At 49.0% G+C, this 14,727-nt stretch overlaps 1 long non-coding RNA gene across 1 annotated transcript; it reads right to left on the reverse strand.

Annotated features, from left to right (window-relative positions):
- Positions 1-539: 539 nt before the first annotated feature.
- On the reverse strand, positions 540-14,071 carry LOC134102855 (uncharacterized). Its single transcript, NR_190196.1, has 2 exons — positions 13,984-14,071; positions 540-1,576 (listed from the first exon to the last, which is right to left on the reverse strand). It is a non-coding gene; the product is annotated as an uncharacterized LOC134102855 (long non-coding RNA).
- Positions 14,072-14,727: the final 656 nt, after the last annotated feature.

The raw sequence follows: 14,727 nt of genomic DNA on the forward strand, positions 1-14,727 counted from the left end.
GATGGAACAAAAAGGAGTGTTTACCAACATTCGTATCTGACGATCAAGTCTCAGTGTCGTTGGAACTCAGAGAAGGACAAAAAGGGTAACTTTCAATAACTAGGAGTCATCCAAAAGGAAAGGGGCTTCTTTACAAATTTACAAGAAATTGTAATGATGCAGCAGTGGGAATGCCCAGGTGGTAGGCACTTTGAGGTTGAATGCCCTAGGTAGAAGGGAGAGCCCCATCCAGGAGCTTCTGCCAATTGTTATAACCAGATCATCTGTTATTTCAATGATTAAAGATAATTCCTCTCTGTTATGGCTTAAATGGCTCATCTTCTTTATGAATCCCTCAAATTGGCACCAAAAGATTCTTTTCAATTAACAGAATGGCCAGTCATCCTAGATCCTCTGGATTTCTTCCCGATCTTTAGGAGTTGCAGGCTTCTATGTATATTTTCTGCTGCTGAATAGAAAATGCATACACACAGTCTACAAGAACAGTGGTGTGATTAGATGATCAGATGGCAACTAACCCCCAAAAAAGAGCTTGTTTTAAAAATCATTTATTAAATACAACTTTGTGCCAGGAAACTTTCTAGAAAGTTAGCATACATTAACTTATGTATTACTCACAACAACCGGGTGACTTAAGCATTGCTAAAGTTGCTAAGTCACCCACCTTTACAGATGGGGAAGCCTTCTTGCACATCTAATAGGGTTTTCCAGTGTGCTCAAGGTCATGTGGCAGAGGCAGAATTAAAACCCGGATGTGACCCATGGCAGAACCCACACTCTATTCTGCTTCCCCTAGAGCCAGCATCCACTACACATTTCCAAGAATCCTGTAAAGCACCCTTTTCTGCATACCAGCCAACGTGAATGCAGAAAGAGTCGCTAGTTGTGATAATAAATATGTCAAAACAATTATCTTTTACCTATCTGATATCCTTTGCCATGAGGTGGGCTATAGAAGCCTTTGATTGATAGACTAAAATAAGTTTTGATACAAAAAGGCAGTTCTGGCCATTTAATTAAAAAGTGGTGGGGGTTGCAGGGAGAACATATTCGGGGAGCTGTAGAAGTGCCCCCACTGGTCAGTAGGAGCATCTGAGGAAGTCTTGTCAATCTTTGGCTCTTATACTCATCCAACTTGCCTGCAGATCTTCCTTCAGTGGTTCTACTAAAAACACAACAATACTTAATTCACCTCCTGTGGCCATCATAGCCAGTTCTCCCACAGCATTACTCTGCCACTGGAAACCTAATGACGAACGGTCCAATCACAACACAGGAGACTGGATTCAAAGGCTTGAGGGATATCCATGTACTGACTGGAAACCTGCACAAACATGTTCACAGGTGCTGGAATCTTCCCCTGTCTCATGTGCTCATTTTTCCCTGCTGTCCATGAGAATGTTAGCTACTTTCTGGTGCCTAGGATAATGCATCATTCAGAATGTCTCCCGGACTACTGGCCTGGCTTAAATGAAGGGAGATGACTTGTCCACAGGGACACTTCCTCCTCATTTCTCCTTCCTTCAGCATCAGCAGCCTCTAATCTTCCAGCACATTCATGCTGCCCCAGTCTCTTCTGTAAGAGAAAGAGAAACACTTGCTCTTATCAGTTCATTTGCACTAAGACACCAGAGATTCAAATGTATACCCTATCCTTCCCTTTCCATCTCCAACAGGCAGTACTTGTATCATAAAAGAGGGCAATGCTTGACCCAAAGGAATGGTGTGTCATGATGGGGATGGAGGAGAGGTGTGGTATTTGGGAAGGGGAAGCCTTCCAGGTGATACATTCCAGTGAGAACAAATTTGGCCATTCCTGAAGTAGATGTTTACATCACCTAAGCCTCACGCTGGGAGGATTTCAGAATTATTTAATTTTCAGAATCAGCAGTTGAAGACTGTAGAGAAATCTACTAGAAATGAGTTCTACTGATCTAATCTTAACCCAAGGGCAGATATATGCTGGTCACTCTCTCCACCCAGCCCTTCTGGGTCTTTCTTTCAGCTTTGCACAGACACTCGTGTTGAGACTCCACTATGTACTCAAACTGTACAGAGTGTTCTTGGAGCTCTAACTTGCATTTTCTGCCCTTGAAGAGCCAACAATAAGAGGCAACAAAAAGTGTCACAAGACAGTAAATGATTAAAGACAAAATAACAAGTGTGTATAATAAGAAGTGCCCTAGGAGTTGAGGGGTGAGCATGGAAGACCCCCGTGGACTAGCATGATGGGAAAGACTTTCTACATGAAATAGGATAAGAGTGTGTCTTGGAGATTTGAATAAGTGGAAAGAGGGGTGGGTAAGCATGATAGTATCCAAATATAACCACCCTCAGTTTTTCCCATTCCATGTAGCTCTTCCCATCAATAGGAAGAGTGGCGGCTCACACCGTAGTCCTAATTGGAGGCTGAAGTGAGCTATGATCTCACTACTGCATGCCAGCCTGGGCCACATGGCCAGATCCTGTCTGTTAAAAAAATAAATAGTCTGGGCACAATGGCTTACACCTGTATTCCCAGCACTTTGGGAGGCCAAGGTGGGCCGATCACTTGATGTCAGGAGTTTGAGACCAGCCTGGCCAATGTGGCAAAACCCCATCTCTACTAAAAATACAAAAAATTAGCTGGGCATGGTGGTGCATGCCTGTAATTCCAGTTACTCAGGAGGCTGAGGCAGGAGCATCGTTTGAACCCAGGAGGTGAGGTTGCAGTGAGCAGAGATCACGCCACTGCACTCCAGCCTGGGTGATGGAGTGAGACTCTGTCTCAAAAATAAATAAATAAATAAGTAAATAAAAAGAGGAGGGGCCTTTTCCCCTTCCCCTTGAATCTGGCTGCACATTGTGGCTTGCTTTGACCAGTAGAATGAGATGGGAGTAACAGTCTGGGACTTCTGGTTGCATAGGCCTTAAAAGGACTAGCAGCTTCCACTGCCTCCCGCTTGGAGCCCAGCTGCCATGTAGAAGAGAAACCCATGCTAGGGTACAGAATGATTAGAGGTCATGTGGAGACAGGCCCTGGGAGGTGAGAGAGTGTCTGGGACTTTCCACATAAATAAGCCCAGCTGACCTTTCTTAGAGAAGTGCCCAACAAGCCCTGCTAGAAATTCTGACCAATGGAATTGTGAAAAAAAATAAACTGTTGTTGTTGTAAGTCACTAAGTTTTGGGGTGATTCGTTAAGCAGCAACAGATAAGTGAAACAGTAGGATAAAGAGGAGTACACACGTGATGAGCTGCTTTCCACATGAGAAGGTGGCATAAATAAAATGAGAATGAGCGCATATGGTATTAGGGAGCCCTAAATTGGATAAACCAACCTGGCTAGAGCAAGCATTTCAGGTTAGCAACTAGAAGAATATAGATCAATAAATCTGGCCCAAATAGCTTTATTGTGGGAAGGAGATCTTTAAGGCAGTCCATGTGATGTCCTCCATAGGAGATGCTGTCAGTGTTGATAGCTCCTTACCTGTCTACATCAGCGTGTACCAGCTCAATGACCAACCACCAGCACCTGTGTTTCATTGCCTGGGAACTTTTTCTTGGCCCCTGAAGCTCACTCTGCTTATGCAACAGGCCAGAAGTGCTGGGGAAATAATGCCAGCAGAGTAGCCCTCAGCCAGTGACTGATGGAATTGGTCTATAAATATTCCAGCTCAAGTATGTGCTACATTGTTTCCCAGAGCTCACAGTAGAATTAAATTCCAGGTGCCCACAATGGTAACCTGCTTTATAATACACCTTGATGGTTGCCTTCCCTTCTCTGTCTCTCAACTTCATTCCCTTACTGGTGTTTCCAGAGATCACCTTTCGGTAATACATTGCTTGCTTTTGGAGAAACCCAAACTAAGATGCTTTCATTTTGCAGTTAAGAAAAATAAAGCCAGGACGGGGATTACTTTGAACGGGTGCTATAACAAAATGAACCAAAATTTGCAGTTCTTCAAACAAAACAGAAATTTATTATCGCCGTATAAGCAGTCCAGGATGGGAGGGCAGATTCTGCTCCTGGAAGTCATCTCAGGACCCAGGCCATTGGGGAACCGTTGCCTTCCTCAGTACATGACTCTCATTAGTGTAATTCCCAGCCAGCAAGAAGGAACAGGGAGGTGCAAGTATGAGATGACAATTACGCACATCACTTCTACTTGCATGCCACTGGCGAATGTTTAGTCACATGGTCCTCGTGTCGCTGCAAGGGAGGCTGGGAAATGTAGTTCAGCTGGTCAGCCGTGTGCCCAGCGAGAATAGAATAAATGATGACGAGTGGCAGACAGGAGTCTCTGACCCTGGAAGATTAGTTTGTTGCCAAAGTGCCTATAGCTAGTTAGTGGACAAGTGGAACTACCAGCCTTTCTGCACACTATTTTTTTCCTTACTCCCCTCACTTGGATTCCAGCCAGACTGCAACAGGGCTCAAATGTCATGCTGAAGAGTCTGGTATTCTGCAAGATTCATCTCCCCTCATCACAGAAGCAGCAAAGCAGAATAAGCCGTTGGAGGCCCTCTCAGGCTCAGCCTACATGAGGTTGCTAGATTGGACTTTGTGGCCAAAGCAAATAGCATAAGGCACTATGCTTTCAAACAGAGCCAGCCAGCCTCACTGCTAGCCCATGTAGCCCTGTGGTACAGATTTTTAGATGCACCTGTTACTTTACTGACAAACACCAAAACAATGTCTTAGAAACCATACAAACCACACAAATCAACAATGATGGGAAGGGCACCCCTATGTGACACTCAACCTGTCGGATTGGAATCCTAGCCAGAAGAGGGAGAGGAAAGAAACACGGGGCTAGCTAAAATCTATGGATATCAGAGATATTTTGCAGTCATCTCTGAAGAACCTGAACTTGTTTCTGTAGCTTCCAATTATCCACAGGCCGACAAAGCTGTTTCTTTTGGAACTCTGTCTGTATCACAGATGGAAATGCTAGAAGGTTAAGCCCACCCAGCACAGCTCATTTATACATTAAAATAGAAGAAAATGAGAGGAGACAGGTTTATCTAAGCGGATCCTATTCACAACTTTTACATGCTAACCTGAATTTTTCAAATTCACTCTTTGACTGGATTTGGGGTTAAGTTGGCCAATGTACAATTGGTCATTTAAAAAAAGGGGGCAATGAAAGCAAATGAATTGTTTATTGGAAAAATTTGTTTAATGGCTCTGCACTGTTCTTTTATGTCAATTTTAAAAAAAAATCCTATATGCTCCATAGAGATTGCACTAAATTTTAAAATCGTTATTCTGCCTTAACCATTCTTTAACTTTTCCCAAGATATAAGGTGTATATTTTTTTACATGTAGGTTGAAAATTACCAAGGTTTTTTTCATTTAAGTTACTGGACACAACTCATTATTATATTTCTAATATTTTTGTGCAAGTGAACAAGAGTAGCAGTTACCTCTGATTTGAACCCTATACAGTAAGATGGTACTTTGGATTTTTCCCCCCAACAATTTCCTGTTATGCTCAACAAACCTCTCTCCAAATGCAAACCTCAGTCTCAGTTAGTAGACTGTGTTGAAAATATGTGTCTAATCACCAAAAAAGCCAGGCATTTATCAGGATAAGCCTTCCAAACTCATCAACTTTAATGGTATCCAGACGGCTTTTCTGGAGAGGGCTCATTAGTTTAAAAAAAAATTCTCAACATTTCCATGTTCTGTAGCTTTACTGACATAGTCAAAAATATAATACAAGCTCCCTGCCTTCTTGTTTAGTAGCCATTTTCTGCCCATATACTGCCTTGAAAAATAGTCAAACAAATGTAAAGAAGATAAATATCAAGCATAAATGAACTAGCGCCAAAGGGGATAGGTTCTGTACATAAAAATGAGCAACACCAGTGGCTGCAGATTAAGAAACTGAATATGTTGGTGTTTAAAATTAGCATGGTTCCCCAAAGGATGGAAAATGTTCCATTTAAGAAAAGAAATGTTTTCAAATCACTCTGCTGACTAGAGGAGTCTGAATCAAAGTCAGATTAATAATAATAGGATGCAGACAGAGACCCCCAATCATAAATAGCAGAGATGATTTTTATATGTATAAAAGCCTGCATGGCCCAGCAGTGTCTATAGCTCTATGGGGAAAAAAACTAATGAAATGCAAGAAGAAAATGTTGAAAATAGAAATGAATGTGCCCGGTAGAAATGCTATTGTCATACTCTTGTGACACAATGACTTCTTTTCTGGAAAAGTAATTCTTCAATTGAGCCCAGGCAAGCATTGTATTCATTGTAAAGTTGTATATTTAAACCTGTAGTCTGAAGGGCTTGCCTGTATTTAAAGCTCAATGCTACCTGGGCTCATTAGAGTACCAGGACAAAGCTCTAGCATGTTACTGCTTTGACACTCCTCAGAACTTCTAGGTAGTTTTCAGTGGCTTCAAGTACTTAGATTGTCAGCAGTATAGGAAATAGAAAGTAGAATATTGAATGGGTGAGGTGTATACATCAAACATGTGGGAATGCATAGACAGAGAGATAAAGATCCTCCTCGAACATCCTATTATATTGCAGAGGGTGCAGAACAATTCCAGGGTAAACACAGGCTTGGAGTAAACAGAGCTGCAATGTGCAGGTTGCACGAATTAGAGCATCCCGAGTCTCATTCAAGATCAAATGGTTCCTTTCTAGACTTTTTATCAGGAACAGGTTCTGCTCTGGGTAACAGAAAGATAAAAGAACATAATCGCAGCCATGAAATCTTTAGTGTAGAGACAGGAAGAGCAAGGGGTAAGTGTTTAAATTCAGGCCTGTTTTAACAACACAGCAGCCTCATTCTACAAGTGCCTCCTTTCCAGTTTGGGCCAACTCAGTGCTTTGTGAAAGGATGTGTGCCCTCTCCTTGGTTTTGGATAAACCTGTGCTTTCTGGGAAGTTGCTTTCAGGATGCGAGTGCACTGGCTGAGGGTGAAGATAGGAAGGACAGTGGTCAGGAGGAGGATAGCCCCGAGCCAGGCAGGACAATATCCAGCCAAAATAATTTACCCTGCTTTCTGGTAAACGCAATTTATTTTTATGTATTTATATTTGAAATAAACAACACCTGCACGTGGGGAGAAAAGTGAAAGTTTCAAGAAACAGCACAGTGCAAAGTTGGTCTCCCTGTAGCCCACCTACCTTGGTTCCTTTCAAGTGGCAACTGTGAGCCTTCCTTGCAGATATTTCCATGCACAAATTGTCACTCAATTTCAATCCATGATCTTTAAAAACACAGCTCCCTATCCCTATCCAGCCCCTCCCAGCACCCAGGTCTTCTCTTCCCCTTCAGGTCATTCTTCACCCAGCCCCACTCCCCAACATATTTCTTCATCTTGGGGTACCTGACAGACGACCTGCTGACACCCTGATGACCCAGGCGCCCTTCTTTTTTTATATATATAAGGGTTAGAGTTATTACTTAATGATAATTACTTATTTTACACATTGTCGTCTACTGATGTTTAAAAGATAAGAAGACATTTGTCAGGGCGGGTGCCTGAGGCTCTCAGAGGACTCCGGGAGACCCTGCCAAAACGTTTCCAAACTGAATAGTCATTGGGCTGCCAGATAATTCAGAAACTATTTGTATGAGCTGTTTATCAAATTATTAACCGCACAGATGTTGTTTGGCTGAAGAGCAGCTGAATCCCCTCTCTGGCAGCCGCGGAGACAAAGGTCTCCAGGAATAATTGGAGATGTGCATGGAATATTAAATTAATTTACTGCTCTTAATTCTTATGCAAATTCTGACCTCCGATGGCGCCTATCAATTACCCCGCGCGCAGTGAAAGCGAAAGCGACAGTTTCTTCTCTTTGCTTTTTTTTCTTTTTTAAGAACTCGAAAAAGGAAATATTTGCAATAAGCAGGCGGTAGTAGCACTTCGTAACTGGAATTATTTAATTGAATCTTCAAGTTTTTAGGGATCTCCGTAGAGGATAAAACCCCAGTGCTCAGGGGAGAGGGTGGGAGGGGTACAGGGGGCGGAGGAATTTGTTGGTTTGACTGTACACCTGCGGACGGCGGAAAAATACAGCCACGAGCAGGGACCAGTAATGTCAAATAAAACATTGGCTTGTAGACGGACGCGGGCCTTGGGAATCGCGCGAGCCCAGCGTTAGCCCGGGGTTTCACCGAAGCCGGCGATTCGAAGGGAGTGGCGTTTCCGCAAACTGCATCGCTAGGGGCCTGGGGTGGAAGCGCCTCTGCGCAACTTTCCTCCACCGCTGCCTACAAGGGAGGCTCTGGCTTCCGTTTACTTATTTTTTAGGAGTTTTAACCTTTGGTTCCTGCTTTTACAACCGCTAACCCCAAAAACTTTTTTTTTTCTTTTTGTTCTTTGTAAAACCAAACCACTATGCTGTGCGTTCATGTTCAACTCTGTTGAAATCCCGGGTGGGCCGAAATAAGATTTAATTGTCTCCTGCGTGGAGAAGTGACACCCACTTTTTCCCCTGAATTGAGCAAACACCAGGGCTTTGTCTGAGCTTGTGGCTTAAACGCCGGGCGGTTTCTGCACCCAGTTGGTGGGTTGTAAGACCGGAGGTTTCCAAGTCTTTCATCATGTTTCTAATAAGGAAAACCAAATCGGGCCCATAATGTCATCAGCCCCGGCCCGACCTCGCCGGGACCTCGGCAGCCCGATGATGTCGCCAGCGGCCCCGGCGCAGCCACGACGCGCCGCCTTTCAGCTCCTCGCAGTCCCCACAAAAGCCAGACAACAATATCAATTAATCATGCAGCGGGCAAACAAGGAGATTTATCCCGCGACAAACAGCCCCACCGAGAGCCGCTGAATGGGCGTGATTAGCATGTGAAAAGGCGAGCAAAACTCCGCGGTTCAACAGCTAAAGAGCAATTTGATGGGGCTGGGATGGGGAAATTACTTGATTAGCGTCCATCGGAGGAGAACACGGTTACAGCCCCTCGGCCGGGAATCCGACAGGGGAACAAAACGCGCTGGTAAACGCGGCGACGTACAGGGAGCGCGGGCGAGGGAGGGAGCGCGGGGGCCGACATCGAGAGGCAATCGGGGTGGGGGCAGAAATAGGGGCTGACCCGCTAGCCCCCGCCAAACCGCGACCACCCTCACCTAGGGCTCCCCGGCGGACTCAAGACTTCACCCAGCGCTGGAGGTCGACCTTAATTTAGAGCGCTGCCCCGGCTCTGGCCCGGAAAGAGAGTGACAGAGGCGCGTGCGGGGGGAAAGGCCCACCCACGCTGTCCCTGGAGTCCCCTCCAGTGTCCCCAGGGACGCAGTCCGCGGCCGCCAGCTCCAGGGGCTCGGGCCCCAGGTTGGAGTAGCCACGCTAGCGGCTAGGCCGTTCCACCGGGTAGCTCCGCCCTTCCTTTTGCTCAGGCAGCTAACTTTGGAGCCGGGCAAGACGTGTTTTCCCGCTCCTTCGAATTTAACCGCCCAGTGCCTGCCTCCTGGAAAAGCTGTCACGATTGGGCTTGGGCTTGGGCTTGGCCTTGGTCAAGAAAGGTTTCCTCGGCTGCGCCACCGTGGGGATGGAGGTGGGAGTTGGAACACAGCCCCCTAGCTGAGTGCAGGGGCCAGAGGCTGGCGGGGGCACGCGGGGGTGGTTGGGGGCGGAGTGCGGCGAGGGGTGAGGGCGCGACCGCCTTGGGGCAGGGGCGGCGATGGAGTAGCTCCAGGCTCTCCACGGACTCGATTGGACAGCCCCAGGCCGGCCTTGGATCCTTGGAGGCGGATACGCAAGGCCAGACCTGGCGGCGTGGCCAGTTGGGCATCGCGGTATCTTCCCCAGGCCTGGAGGGCAGTGCTGAAGGCCCGCGGCCGAGGTTTTGCTTTAAGTATACTTGGGCCTCGCAACTCAACTGTTTGCGAACAGAGACCTGGCGAATCGCCGAAGAGCGGCGCGGCTCAGCGTCCCCACTTCAAGGCCAAGTGGAGAGTGAGGACACGCTGAGGCCCCCTGCTACCTATCATGCCATCTTAAGCGGGCACCGACTCCTTACCCAGAAAAGATCCTGGAGCTAAAGCCTGCGCCTACACCAGAGAGGGGAATTTAAGTTTCCCACTCTCGACGTGTCTGGAACCTTCCCTCTAGCCGCATACCCACAACCCCCTGCTCCCTGGCTCCTCCCAGTGTCAAGGAAGGAGAAAGACTCCCACCCTGTCCCCAAAGTCTCAGACTAACTCGCTCCAGGTCACAGGACCCACTAAGAGGGCCTTTCCAGCTCATGCCCGGAACAGGGGTGCAGCGGCGACCCTCCGGGATCTGGAGAGAGAGAATTTAACACGGCCTTCCTGAAGTACATTCACGCAAATGTAAGAAAGACTTCAACGCACAGAATCGCCAAAGCCCTTGCCGTCTTAAATAAATCCTGCCCCTTGGCCCAGAAGAACGGAGAACCAAGGAGTTAATTCCTATTTTATTAAAAAAAAAAAAAAAAAAAAAAAAAAAAAAAGGAGGGGGAGAGAGGAAGGGAGTGGATGGCCCCCACTGAGCGGAACAATTGTCACTCAGTTGAACAGTGTCAATTAACAAACCGCAGCTCTGGCAGACTTCAAAAGGCTTGATTCTTTTTGAAATGTCTGTGGTGATGGGTGTGCAGCGAACCCCAGCTCGCCGGTGGCCGCTCACCCCGCTCGCCTCTCTCTCCCTCTGGACTCGGTGCTGAAGCCCCAGTGCAGCTCGCTCCTCCTTCTGTCAGCAGCTGGACCCGGAAGCCCTGACTCCCGGCTTGGCGCCTGTGCTGAGAGCGGAGAAGGACGTCGCGACCGGCAGGCCTGGAGGGCGCATTGGTGTGCAGAGTGTAGCGGCTGGTCTGGCCCTGGGAACCCCAGACCCGCGAAGCTGGAGGGCGCACTCCCCGGCCTCAGAGCCCCAAACCGGAGGCGCTGTCCAAACGCGCCAACGCTGCAAGCAATGTGGCAGGGCACACCGAAATGCGTGTCTCGCACACCTGCCCATCTTTCCCTGCTCAACACGAAAGCGCCTTGTGGCTCTAAGCGCTTCCTTGGGGTGGCTGGGGCTGTGCATTTTAATTCCAAAGTCAAGAGGTTGAACCATCTCAAAGTTGGCGGGTGGAGGAGGCGGTGGCAGGGAACTAGATGGCTGGATGCCTTTGCCTGCGGGGTGGCAGGGCTGTCCCTACCAATAGCCACGGCTCGGGGCTGGCTTTGTAGTTATTTTTCCAAGTTCTGCCCGGTGCCCATCATATTGCCCTGAAAAGCAAAAGAGGCCGCTGCAATTTATTCCAATGGGCGGTTTTTAAGAAGCTGGCAATTTGAACCGGCTGGGTGTTATTTAGTGCAATATGAAATCAAATGATCCTATTTCTCAAATAACAGTGTCTGTGAGGAGAAGTGAATCCTCTGAAAGGGTAATTGTCTGCTGATGGTGTTTCCCATTATACCCGATCTTGGCCTAAATGGTGTTCGGCAGCGGGGCGGAGAGCGAGGGGTGAAATCAATGTGCGCCAACTCGCGCTCTGGAGACAGGAAAAGGTAGCACCGCTGGCGTCCTGGCACGTCGAGCGAACAATGCCACCCCACGCGTCACTGATCGACTCATCTTGCAGGTGTCCGAAATCATTAGACTTGAGTGATCTTGTGGACGGGGGTATAAGACTAACTCTTTTTCCTTTCGCAACTTTGGGAATTGTTAGTCTCCTGGCATCAGTCACGCAGCAGACTGACGATAATCTGGGAAATACAACCCAGTTTGGAGTCCCTTATCCCACCCCCTCCCCACCTCCATGTCATTACTGAGACGCTCAGTCCTTTCTTCCAAGGACTCACTTCTGTCTAGGACCTTTCCAGTCCAGCTTCTGGAAAACAAATGTAATTCCTGGGAAATATAATGCGTCCACCAGGTGCACACTATTAATGCTGTAATTAGGTGTGGTACCTTTGGGAGAAACAGGTTAGTCCTGGGCTTTTAAATTGTTCTCCTTGGGCCCAGCCACTATTTTTGGTAGAACCAGATATAAGGGGGTCAGTTTGTGTCTGAGAGAAGCACAGATGAGGAGCAAATTTAAGGAATGATTTTCATAACAAGGACAAAAGCGGCATGAGGGAACCAGAGCGTTGGCCTTTGGTCAGGTCAGTACCCCGAGGTGGAGCGTCAGCAGTAATATCAGAGGCTGCTTCTCCTTAAAATGACTCCGGCTGCAGAGGCGGCCGCAAGCAACAGCCTTGTCCATAAACCCTCTTTAGTTACCACTAACTCACCTTGAGGGGAGTGGCCTCCTCTCAGGGCCTTTGGGCCAGGACAGAGAGGTGCGGCCCCTGGAGAAAGATGCAACCAGGTCTGCAGCCGCTGGGGGCCCAGGACGCGGGGCAGCTTCGGAGCACTTCTCCTCTGCCCCCCACCCTCCAACCCCTGACTTATTGTTTTTTTTCCTAAGAAGGGTTTTGTGTGTTCCAAATATCCTGGAATTGCAGTCACAACCTACATCCTCTGCTAATTTGGGGCATTTCAGGCTGAGCCTCCTAGAACCAATTTGTGGCTTGTTTCTGCTCTAGCTAGGCAGGTTTTGTTTACATATTCTCTCTGGGTGTTTTGAGAGGACACACAGAGACAGACACACAGACACACAGGCGCGCACACACACACTCATATATTTTTTCTATACCGTGACCTCTCTTTACAAGCCCATTTGGTTGTTCATGATTTTCCCCTTCCTTGGTGTTACCTCCAAATATCTGGAGAAGCTGGGAGAGAAATGGTCATGGCTGCAAATCCAAGGAGCCCAACCTAGGAAGCTTCCATCTTTGTCTAGGAGGAAGGTTCGGCCACTGCACCTGGAGCCCGAAGCACCGGACACCAGGCGCGCCGTTCCGGCGCTCTGCAGGGCCTCTCTGGGTGAAGGAAAGCGGGCAGCCTGGGTTCAGCCCACCGGGTCCCCTTTCGAATGCCATTTCCCAGCTGAAAATCCAGCCAGCACAGCCTGGACGCCGAGCCCTCTGGAGCCCTGGTCAGGACGCTTTAATTTTCACCCTCTCGCTCTGGGTCTGAACAACCCCCCCGCCCTCCGCACCCCACCCCAGGGTGTTGTTTCCTAGGGTCTTCTGGGGACATCCCTACCTGTCGAGGGCCTGCACTCCTCGGGCTAAAAGTTCAGCCCTTCGACGGAGCCATGGAATAAGAGGCGACTCTCCCTGTGTCCCGCAAGTGGTTTCTCGAGGTACCCCTCTGAGGCTGCAGCCCCCGGAGCAGACCTGGCTCTGCACAGCAGCAAAAGCAACCGCCTACCTGGGCCGGGGCAGGACTGTGCCGCGGCGGCAGGGACAGTGTGAGCGCCGCCGGCCCCCTCACCCGGCGAGGGCCCTGCGCTCACACTTCTTCCAGGGGAAGGAGTGGCCACGCCTGAGCCCCCCTACACGACCTCTTCAGGAGAAAAGAGTGCCGGCCAGGAGTCCCTCCAGTAACCTCAGTTTAGATCGGGTTTTCGCGCCTCCCCTAGGAATCCGGCTGGAAACCCCGGAGACTCTGCGCCTAGAGTTTTGCGGGCGTCTCTCTGCCTCCCCGCAGCTTCCGGCTCTCGCAGGCTTCATCCACTCCCTCTTCCCCCGGACCTGCCTGAACCCCGCCGAGCACTAGGCAAGGCCGGGCTCTGCGGGCTGGGGAAAAGAAGGGGCTTGGGGTGGCCCAACCTGACCGCCACCTCGGCCCGGCCTGCGGGGAAACCCCACAAAGTCAAGGCGCGGGGCGGGGTCGGGGGGATGGGATCCAGAGAGAGACTCAGAGGGGCGCCCCTTCCCCCCAGGGGTCTCCGAATCCTAGGGACTCTCTAAGCCCCCGTGGCAGAGAAAAGAGGAATTTTTAAAAACAAATCTTCCCTTGCATGAGGCCATTTTCCAGCCTTCCACGCGCCTTTGCCGGGGAAAGAGTCGATGACTCGCCCTGCTCATCGGCTCAGACCAGAGCTACCCTGAGCCCACACCTCTCCTCCTCTCTGCAAGACATCCCTTCCGCCACCCCCAGTCCCGCCGTCCTCCCCTCTCCAGACCCACTGACCTTGGGAAGGCGCAGACCCACCGCTCGCCAAGCCTCGCCCCGCACTGTGCACGGGAAGAGGGGGCTCCGCGCGCAGCCCAGTCCGGTTAGCTGGTCGGCGTCGGCGGGGCTGCCGAGGTGGCGCAGAGCTCCCCTCCCCCACGCCTTATAATTTAATCACACGCGATATTAAATTATCAAGCTGCTCGTTAATCATCACGCGAGTTATTGGGACTGAACACGCCGCCGCGTGTTTTGACAGCCCAGAACCATTCGCGGGGGTCGGGGTGTGTCTGGGTTTGGGGGCTGGGGGATGTCTAGCCACTCTAGAGAAACACTGCGAGCCCCACGCGGGCTGGTGGAGCCTCTTGCCTGGAAAAAGATGTGGAAACGCGCAGGCTGGGCGTCAGAGTTTGGTTAAGGGTCTGTCAAAAGCCCAAACGTAACCCTCCCAGGCCACTTTCCTTAATATTTGGATTTTGATCACGATGATTAAGACAGCCGGTGATGTGTAATCAACAGCATCTTAATTTGCAGTTTTTCAGGAGGGTGAATTTGACCTGACTCTGAGCATCTTCATTGCCCAGTGTGGACGGTGTGAAGTTAATGCGGTTGAAATACAGAGGGAATCAGATCACCGAAGTCATTTCAAAGAATAACTTTTCCCTGATTCAAAGGGTCTCTCTTGCCTTTCACATACTACAAATGTGGAGAGAGAGACATAAAGAGTTTTAAAAATTAAATTCTTAATTTGGGGTATTCATT

This window comes from Pan troglodytes, chromosome 21 (genome assembly GCF_028858775.2).
Source record: "Pan troglodytes isolate AG18354 chromosome 21, NHGRI_mPanTro3-v2.0_pri, whole genome shotgun sequence".
Lineage (NCBI taxonomy): Eukaryota > Metazoa > Chordata > Mammalia > Primates > Hominidae > Pan > Pan troglodytes.